At 41.0% G+C, this 6057-nt stretch overlaps 1 long non-coding RNA gene across 1 annotated transcript; it reads left to right on the top strand.

The window, feature by feature from the left end:
• The first annotated feature begins 1156 nt into the window (after positions 1-1156).
• Positions 1157-5040, top strand: LOC139358009 (uncharacterized). The gene is made up of 3 exons (XR_011612191.1): positions 1157-1259; positions 2617-2753; positions 4405-5040. It is a non-coding gene; the product is annotated as an uncharacterized lncRNA (long non-coding RNA).
• The last annotated feature ends 1017 nt before the right edge of the window (positions 5041-6057 follow it).

Genomic DNA, 6057 nt, shown 5'->3' on the forward strand with positions numbered 1-6057 from the left:
CTGGGAGACACCAGTTTCCTGTTTCATACACATCACAGTGCTGGAAACTGCAGAGGAGGACAAAGGACTCACCACCGGTAAAGTCCTCCTTTCCCGTGTAATTATAGACTGGTGGGAAGTTTTTGTTGAACAGGAAACAGAGATGCCAACTGAAGACTGCCCTGGAAAAGAGATGTGCTCAGAAGTGTAGACTTCCTCCTAGGAAGAAGACCAACGTGTTAAAGACAGAAATATCTAAGAAACTAGAAGCAGATAAAGTTCCTGCAAAAGATACAAAGAAGGAGGGCCGGGCGTGGTGGCTCACGCCTGTAATCCCAGTACTCTGGGAAGCTGAGGCAGGTGGATCACTTGAGGTCAGGAGTTCAAGACCAGCCCCGCCAACATGGTGAAACCCCATCTCCACTAAAAACACAAAAAGTAGCCGGGCGTGGTGGCAGGCGCCAGTAGTCCCAGCTACTCAGGAGGCTGAGGCAGGAGAATTGCTTGAACTCACGGAGGGGGCGGAGGTTGCCGTGAGCCATGATCCCACCAGGGCACTCCAGCCTGGGTGACAGATTGAAACTCCGTCTCAAAAAAAAAAAAAAAAAAAAAAAAAAGAAGAAGAAGAAGAAGTCCTCAGAGAGTTGGAGGAGAACCAGGAAAGAAAAGCAACTTCACGTAAACCCAGGAAGGAGGCAAGAGAGTCAAGAACTGGGCGGCAGGCCACAAGGCCCAGTGCTACCTAAACTCAAACAAAACAAAGACACAAAACGTTTTTGGAGTTAGTCATGGAATTGTGAGCATTGGCCTTTGGGGAGACAATGTCAGTAGTGGTGTGAGTGAGGCTAGATCACGTGGGCTTCGCGACGGTGAATAGGAAAAAAGAAGTGCAGATGAGATGAAGTCCATCAGGCAAAACAGCCAAAAGCTTTTGCAACTATATTGGGTCACATGACCTGAACATTATCCATGCCAAAATGTCCCCTCAATGTGGAGACTTTGAGTGAACAGATGACAAAAAAAGTAAAAGAAAGTTACGCCTTTAGGATGTGATTGTAATTAGAGGGAGTGGATGAGAAAAGTCAGAAGAGAGTGAGCGTGGACTCACATGTTCTTAACCCCTATGACATAAAACATGTCAGTTAACTTCAGTTAACAGTTAACTTCAGCAAGTAATTCAAATTTCTTTTATTACTGGAAATTATTGGAAAGACTTATTACAGCTATTATAAGATTAATATATTTATTAACAATGAGAAAGAAGCAACAAGACATTTTAAGTATGGCCTTTGGAATCCTAATGGGAAATGTTAGGGTTGAAACCTGTCTTGTCCTTTTTGTTGCTATAACAAAATACCTTAGACTAGGTAACTTATAAACAACATAAATTGATTGCTCACGATTTTGGAGGCTAGAGAGTCCAAGCTTAATGTGCCAGCTAATCAGCTAATTATTGCCTGGTGAGGGTTTGCTTTGTGCTTCAAAGATGGCGTCGTCTTGCTGTGTAATAAACATGGCCCTTTTGATCTCTTTTGTAAGAGTGCTAATCTCTCATGACTTAATAACGTCCCAAAAGACCCTGCCTCTTAATACTATCGCATTAGGATTAAGTTTCAACACATGAATTTGGGTGGGGGGACACTAACATTCAGACCATAGTATAACCCTAAGAAAGAAATATGAGTCATTATCCTTGATTCAACATGTTTTATATACCTAAAATATGCCATGGGCTGTAGACCCAAGGGCTGATTTGGAGCTACCATGTAGGTGGTTATGATGTCATGTGTACCTAGATTGGTCTCTGCCATCATTCACAACCATATTACTTTTTAATTTTTAATTTTTAAAATTTGTATTATTTTATTTTATTATGATTATTTTTTGAGGTGGGGTCTTGCCATGTTGCTCAGGGTTGTCTCAAACTCCTGAGCTCAAGCCATCCTCTTGCCTCAGCCTCGCAAAGTACTGGGATTACACATGTGAGTCACTGTGCCTACCCGACATCCATATAGTCATGGGAAATAGAGGCAGGGGAGCTTATATGTTTAAAACTTTCTACCAAAGGCTTTCATACACATTGCTATAGCTAATCATCACAATGACATTGAAAGAGAGGCAATATATACATAACTTGGTTTTTTTCCTTATTTATTTTTTTTAACAGAGGTCATCAAGTGAAGTATATAATCCAGTTTTGAAGCTAGAAAAATGGAGGCCAGGGGATTGATGTGTCTGTATCACATAGAAGAGCTGGACATAGAGCCGGGGAATTTAACCCATGTTATCTATCGCTGCATAACCATTACCTCAAAACTTAGTTTGTAGTGACAACAAATATTATTACCTGACGGTTTCTTTGGGTAAGGAATTCAGAAGAAGCTTGCTCATGTGGTTCTGGCTTAGAGTCTCTTAAGAAGCCGCAGACACAGTGTCAGCCAGAGCCGCAGACGTTTGAAGGCGTGGAGAGCCGGAGAAAGTGCTTCCACAGTGGTGCACGCACAGGGTGGGAGAGACTGGCTGTCAGGCAGGGCGGCTGACTCCCTCCAGGCACATGATCTGAGAGCGAGCGAGGGGAAGCAGAAGTAACTTTCTGATCTTGTCTCATAAGTCACACACTTTTTCTTTCTCCCACAGGTAAGGTGGAAGGAATTAATCTCCAGCTCAAGAAAGGCAGTGTTGCAAACAATGGTGGACATGTTTTCAAACTGCCACACACCCCAGCTGCCTGGTTCTTGCTTCTGTGACAGTAGAAAACCCTGGACCAATCCCAGGTACAAGGGGGAGGCAGGTCTAGTTTATTGAAACTGTTGTTTCCTAGCCTTAATTCTTATTTTTCCTCTGAGGATCTTCTCACCACCTCTGTTACCCTATAATGTCCTGCCTTCCCCTGCATAAACCTGTTTTCAGTCCATCCAAACAAGCTATCCCCATCTATCACATGGAGTGTTAGCCAGAAGTCCAAGCTTGTGCCAACTCCCATGTAAGCATGGTATGTCCAGGCATGCCTTGAGTTTCAGGGCACTCCTTAAACAGTGACACTAAATCACAGGGGCAGTCACCTGTCCTGTCTATGTGCAAGGCCATCTAGGAAGCCATAAAGAGTGAACAAACCTGTGGTAGGTCTTTAGGTAACAAAAAGGTCCATCTCCAAAACATTTTTTTTAATTCAAGGTCCATTTTACCTAGTGAATAACACTTTTTAGAGTACATTTAGAATCTAGAACAGGAAAGTCTTAGCTCACGTGCAATGCAAAACCCAACTTAATTTCAACCCACATAACCTCATGTTCCCCAAATAATCAAATTTGATATGGAATCATCTAACCCCTTTCTTTAAAAGATACCACCATTTAACTAAAAGGTTGTTTTAACATTAATGTGCAAAAGTATTTGATGACCCATTCAGCAGTCCACACCTCTTAACATGTCTCATATTCAGATGGACAATGATGGCCATAAAGCTTTATGAAGGAGAAGGAAAAGGAGAAGGAGGAAGAAGAAAAGAAGAAGAAGTAGGAGGGAGAGAAGGATGAGGAAGGGTGGAGGTGGGGAGGAAAAGGAGGTGGCAGAGGAACAGAAGGAAAAGATGAAACATTTTGAAAACGGGGAAGTAGGAGAGAAGAGGAGGAAAAATCCAGGGAAAGCAGTCACTGGACAGATTATTTTAAATCATTCTATTCAATGGCTGAAAAGCCATCAGAGACGTCTTATCTCTGGTAAGCCCTCAAGCTGTCCTCGGAATTAATGCCAAATTGGCAAAGAACTTTTCAATTCTACTTCTATTTGCAATGAAGCTGTTCCACTGTCGAGTGCATTCTGATTATGATTGCAAACGCAGAGAAAATGAGTGGACCGGTGTACAGTGCAATTTCATTGTCCCTGTGATATATTAAGGAAGGTAGCTTGCAATATAACACAAAAAAGAAACCTATGCATAATAACCCAGCACGTGCAGAGTGTTCATTAAAGCAGCAAAAGAATAGATTTGTTAAATTATAATTGTTTTTATATTTACAATTTCTCCAATAAATTAAAGTTTAGTCCACTAATTAGATTGTATATTACCGTACCTGCACGTGCTATTTTTCCTCACATCACAGCTGGCAGATGGTGTGAGCAGATGATTCTGCTATTAGGAGCCACGAAATTTTAAAGAGACAAGCATAATTGTGTGCATCACTCCTTTGCTATTCTCCTAGCCATGTTTGTGAATCTGGCCCACTTAAATGCAATACAGCCTCAATATTACTGCCACATCCTTATTTTGAAAACTGCTTATGCTTTTTAATATAAAACCTATATTACTTGTCATTTTAAAATGTTTAGTACAAATTATATTGTGTAGACAAATGCAATCATGCAATAATCCAGTTGCAGGTGTTTCCTACTAAATGATAAACTACGTGTTTCTCTTGTCTCTAGTGGGTTACCTGATTTAACAAAAGTCTCAGGATGCTGAAACTTACTGGAAGACCAACTTTCCAGTTTACCAAATATTTGTTGAATGACTGAATGCCGGACTTCAGAACAGAATAAAATGACTGAACAGATCATGTGGAAGGATATGTGGTTGAGTTGATTGTCACTGATGCAAGGAGAAAAAAAATCATTAAAAACAGAGAAGTGAAGGGTGGTTTAACATGAGCGACACTGAGTTGTTCCCCGAGCTGTTTGCAATGTTGATTGCAAGTGTGAATCCTCCTCAGGGAAAATACGTCCTCTTGTAGATGCAGTCGTATACCAGCGTCTTACCAGACATGCGAATCTCTCCCAAGAGCAAAGTAGCCCCACGGTGGAGAGAAAGCCACGCTCCACCCTCATGTCCCCCAAGCAGCCCCAGAAGGTCTAAAGGCTCTTAAAAGGTAGGTTGAGCGACTTGGGTGTGGTACGATTCCCAAGGTATTCAATGTCATCCTTGACCAAATCTCCCCACTCCATCCTGCTTTTCACCAAGGAATCCAGCAGTACCGAGAGAGTGAGCTCAAGGTGGCTATGCTGTGTGTTTGCTTGTCCAACCCCAGCTGAAATTCCTATGATCACCCCTTGTTTGTCAAAACCTCTTGCACAGTTCTAGAGGTCGGGGAGCGGGGCATGGGCTTTGCTTTGCTAGCAGGCTGTGCTGGCCCCTCTGCGCTAGTATATATGAACAATGTCAAATAGTTCCCATTTGGAAAAGCTATTTAAAATAATCGGTAGTGTGTGCCAAAAAATTTAAAACAATTTTGTTAGAATATGACTTTTTCAAACAATGTTCTACCTTGTAGTTTATGTTTATTAAAAAAATTTTAATAAAAGATTTTATTTTTTGAAAGCTTCAACTCAGACATTCTTAACGTGGTCTCTACCAAGGTTAATTTGTTTAAAAATACATATTTTAACTAATTAATTATTAGTTGTATAAACATATTATATTATATGGTAGGTTTTTCTATTGCAAACTAAAATCCAATATTTACTTATGAATATTATTAGGCTACCTCAATGGCAATTGAAATGAAGAAGTTAAGCATTAATACAAAATGTTTCTTCACCGTAGCTCCAGAAGGAGTCAGAAGATGGGACGGGCTCACGGGGCAGATGGAAGGTCTCTCCAGATTGCATCTAAATGTACCATAGAATCAGATTACCAGATAGAAATGAGTGAGAGAGAGGAGGTATCTGCAGCTCTAGATGGCTGCCCTGGGATAGCAAGGCAGGTCTGCAGATCCCTGGGGGTGCCTGAGACTTCCACAAGATATCTGTGAAGTCAAAACTACTTTTATAAGAAAATTAAGATGTTATTTGCTTGTTTCATCATGTTGATGTTTACACTAACAGTGCAAAAACAACAGTGAGTAAAACGGCTGGCCCAAGCGGAATTGAGGCAGTGGAATCGAATTGTACTAATGGCTATTGTGTTCTTCCTGCCATGCGTTTGCAGTGAAAAAACATGTAAATACATAGACACACATACACATATTCCAGTTTCCCTTAATACCCACGATGAAGCTATAAAGATTGTAAATATGATTGAATGTCAACCCTTACGTACATATCTTTTTGCTCTTCTGTGTGATAAGTGTGAGGTGTGTTTTG

This window comes from Macaca nemestrina, chromosome 13, assembly GCF_043159975.1.
Source record: "Macaca nemestrina isolate mMacNem1 chromosome 13, mMacNem.hap1, whole genome shotgun sequence".
Taxonomy (NCBI): Eukaryota; Metazoa; Chordata; class Mammalia; order Primates; family Cercopithecidae; genus Macaca; species Macaca nemestrina.